Source organism: Kogia breviceps, chromosome 6 (genome assembly GCF_026419965.1).
Source record: "Kogia breviceps isolate mKogBre1 chromosome 6, mKogBre1 haplotype 1, whole genome shotgun sequence".
NCBI lineage: Eukaryota > Metazoa > Chordata > Mammalia > Artiodactyla > Physeteridae > Kogia > Kogia breviceps.
Window position 1 is genome coordinate 116,076,360 of NC_081315.1, and position 4,322 is coordinate 116,080,681.

Below are 4,322 nucleotides of genomic sequence, written 5' to 3' on the forward strand. Positions count from 1 at the left end.
AGCCCTGGTCGGGGAAGATCCCACATGCCGCGGAGCAACTAAGCCCATGTGCCACAACTACTGAGTCCTCCTCGTGCCACAACTACTGAAGCCCGCGTGCCTAGAGCCCGTGCTCCACAACAATAGAAGCCACTACAATGAGAAGCCCACGCACCGCAACGAAGAGTAGCCCCCGCTCGCCACAACTAGAGAAAACCCACGTGCAGCAATGAAGACCCAATGTAGCCAAAAATAAAAAATAAATAAAATAAATAAAATTTTTTGAAAAAACATAAGGACAAAAAGGTTGAAAGTAAAAGTAAGTGAAAAGACATATGTGGCACAGAGCAACCAAAAGAAAGCTTGTTGTCATGCTAGTACTGAAATGGGGGGGGGGGTGTTTTGGGGGGGAGATTTTTGTTTTGTTTTGTTGCTGCAAAAAGCTTTATTGGGGCTTCCCTGGTGGCGCAGTGGTTGAGAATCCTCCTGCCGATGCAGGGGACACGGGTTCGTGCCCCGGTACAGGAAGATCCCACATGTCGCGGAGCAGCTGGGCCCGTGAGCCATGGCCGCTGAGCCTGCGCGTCCGGAGCCTGTGCTCCTGTGCTCCGCAACGGGAGAGGCCACAGCAGTGAGAGGCCCGCGTACCACAAAAAAAAAAAAAAAGCTTTATTGTTTCCATTTGGTCCAAGGCTTGGGGGAGGGCTCCAGGGTGGTTAAAAAACTGCTTAGTGGCAGCAGAGAGAGGCTTCAGGCAGAAGCCCTGGCACCAGAGGGCTCCTCAAAGGCCGCAGGGCTCCAGAGGCTCCTTCTTAGTCATGCTTAACAGAGAGCCTTTGGAAGAGATGCCCAGCCCAGCCTGGGGACCAGACAGCCATCGGAAGTCAGTCAGATGGTTGCCCATCTTCTTGATGAATTTCACCTCCTCATCTAGGAGGTGGCTCTCCAGGAAGTCACAGAGCTGAGGGTCTGCGCGGGCAGAACCCAGAGCAAGCAGATCTAAAAGGGCCTCGTTCCGCCTCTTCTCTATGAGAATGGCAGCTTCCATGGTGTCCTGGGTCTTACTCCACTCATCTGGAGATGGCTTCTGCCCGTCCTGGAAGAGGGCACAGCTGCTGCGCTGGTTTTTCATTTTCAAGAGAGGCTTGGTGCCCTCCTGCTTCTTCTCAGCCAATTTGTGGAAAACGTGGCCCAAGGCCTCCAGAGCTGTGGTGGAAATAGAAGCCCAGAGACAGGTAGGTGTAGGAGGCCGGCCCATGCAAGGTGACCAGATGGCTGAAGGTGGCCTCCACCTCGATGGAATAATTCTGAGGAATCTGGTTGATGGGTAATAAGGAGTTAAGTTCAAAAAACAGTGCTGGCTGGTCCCAGAGGCTGAGGATAACTGAGGGGCTGGTTCTGAAAGTTGCCGCTGGAAAAAAGATGGAGGGTAGTCGGAGGCTTGGAGGAAGGGGCCTCCCTGGGTCTGTTCCATCCAAACACTGTTGAAGCAAGAGACAGATCCGCGGGACCTCTGAGCGCACTGCCTTGCAATAGGTTTCATGACCAAAATATAAAAAACAAAACACTGAGAACATTATTAAGAGAGACTGAGTTCATCGAGATGCTGCAACAATTTTAATTTTGTATGCATCTGATAAAAAAAAAACTTAAAAATTTAAAGCAATAGTTGATATCATTGTAGGAAGAAATTAACCATGTAACGGAAGATTTCAGTGTCCATTTGCTCATTTTATTTAATAAATGTTCTTGGGTTCCTGCATGCTAGGAACTCTTCTAGCATACATACGGCTATGAATGAAACATAAAAATCCTCAACCTTTTGAAGTTTACCATAATGGAAGGAGAGGGGGAAACACACAAATAAATACAGTAAAATCCTGTGAAAATACACCCAGGATATCATGAATTCTGAGGTTATAGAATGAAGGATTTGCTCCTACCCACCACCAAACGCCGCAGGTGGTAGGAAGGAAGGAGAGTTAAGTTCTTAGTCTGACGTTGGGGAATGGAATATGACAGGGGGTGAAGGGAGGAGACTGGAAGGAAAATAGCACAAAAGCCACAGGGGGGGTGAAGTTTGAATCCTGCTAGCGCAGTGATCTACCAACTCAGTATTCCCAAACTGGGCCAACAAAACTACTGCCAACTAGCCAGCATTTCCTGGAATCACTGGTGCTCTCTTGAAGTCCAGTCAGCTGCAGACCCTGAATCCTTCCCATCAATATGTAAACTGGGGTGGACGATCACCACTAGATGGTTCCAAACTGTAGTGGGGACCGTGATGGATTCTGGGTAATGAAGCAACGACCCAGCATTGTGAATGGTCCCCTGCCCATTTCATTAATCTCACGCTGAAAGACGAAAAGAAATCAAAGACAAAAAGATTGGAAAGGAAGACAAAGGACTGCATGTTTTCAAAAAGGATATGATAGCCTATGTAAAAAAATCTAAAAGACTGCTTATTAGAAGGAGTAAGAATTTACCATAAGATCAATATGCAAAATTCAGTTGCATTCCTATAAAATTTAACAAGTATTCAGAAAACAAATCTGTAACAACATGCACATAGAAAACATAATTTGGAAAGAGATTACATTTAAATAGCTTAAAAATAGATATCTAAAATGAAATCTAATAAAAGATATATAAAGCCTATACAGAAAAAAATGTAAAATGTTATCAAAAGACACTCAGAGAAATATGCTATGTTCATGGAAAGGAAGGCTCAATTTTTTTTAAAGGCAAGTTGTTCTCCCCAAATTGACGTGCAGAGTTAATGTAATCCTCATTAAAATATCAACAGAGGTTTTGTGAAACATGACAGTTGATTCTGACATTTACATGGAAAAGGGAGAATATCCAAGGCACTTTTCAATTTTTATTGAAGGAGAAAACTTGGTCAACCAGACATTGAAACTAATGAGGAAGCCATAATAATTGAGATAGTGTTGTTTTGGCACAGAGAAGGCCAAATGATCATTGAACAAAAGAGAAAGCCAAGAAAGACCCGAGAACATATGAAAACTTGACATATGACAGAGGGGAAAATACTGATTCGTGAGGAATGTTTATACTGAGATTAAATAAATAGAAGAGCTTCTTCTGATAATAAATAAATAAATATGGAAGAAGGAAAAATTCTCCCTTATAGGAGAATCTCATGCAGAAGGAATAAGATAGAAAACCACCATTTAGCACTGGTATGGCAGTAATTGATTCAGACAAAATTGTCAATGAATGCCAAAACTATCGGGTTGAAATTTGAGGAAGATAGCTACCTAGTCTCAAAGTATCTCTCCACAAATTAATTACAAAGGGGAAGATAGTGCTTTTAGAGAGGATAAACCTGGAAGAGATCACCATAACCAAGTAGACAAAGTCAACATCACCAAAAATGGAGAATACTGACACCATATACTTTCTGAGTGTTGCACTGAAAAGGACACAACCTCACACAGTATTACTGCCAGAAGGTCATCACCTAAGTCTAATTGAAAAAACATTCCATGAAGAAAATCATGAAGAAAACCCACATTGACAGACATTCTACAAAATAATTGACCTGAACTGTTCAAATATGTCAACGTCAAGAAATACAAAGATTGACTGAAGAACTGTTCCAGACTAAGTGAGACTGAAGAGACAATTCAACTAAATGTAATACGTGAACCTGGACTAGATCCTATAACGGGGAGATGGACTTGCAGGGTGGAACAGAATGGCTACAAAAGATATTTATTAGGATAACTGGTGAAATTTGAAAATGGACTATAGGTTAAATATAGTAATGCATCAGTGTTAATTTTCTGATTTTGATAACTGAATGTCCTTGTTTTTAGAAAACATACACTCAAGGCAAAGAGGTGCAATATCTACAACTTATTCTTATTAATTATGCCTGAAGAGCTTAACACCCATCCAAGTCCAAAGGTGGAAGAACACATAAACGGGTATGGTAATCGGCAAGGGCAGACTGTAAAAGGACAGGCTGGTTGTGCTAATTCAGCCCTGTGGGAAGTTTTCTTCCACAGAGGCCGAGTATAACAGCCCTGCTAAAAAGACCAATGCAATAAGGACAGTCAACGTAGGAAGAGACAGAAACATTCTTCTCCTCCACTTATTACCCACCACTCTGACTTTTTAAAAGGTGGGTGCTATTTAGAAAAGTTAGTTGTGTGTGTTGTCGTTTTTAAGTATGATCTAATGCTGCTCCATTTCTTCTTGCTTCTTATTTTGATGTGTCATCCTAGCTGCCTGTGTGGTATCATATTAGGAATCCCATCAATAATTGCATAGGCTATTCCTAACTCTTCGTTAATCAATTCATTTGTTGATGCTTC

At 42.5% G+C, this 4,322-nt stretch overlaps 2 pseudogenes; both read right to left on the reverse strand.

Moving 5' to 3' along the window:
- Positions 1-729: 729 nt before the first annotated feature.
- Positions 730-1,556, reverse strand: LOC131758198 (ferritin light chain pseudogene; annotated as a pseudogene).
- A 2,314-nt stretch (positions 1,557-3,870) lies between these two features.
- Positions 3,871-4,086, reverse strand: LOC131758972 (phosphatidylinositol N-acetylglucosaminyltransferase subunit Y-like; annotated as a pseudogene).
- Between the last annotated feature and the right edge of the window lie 236 nt (positions 4,087-4,322).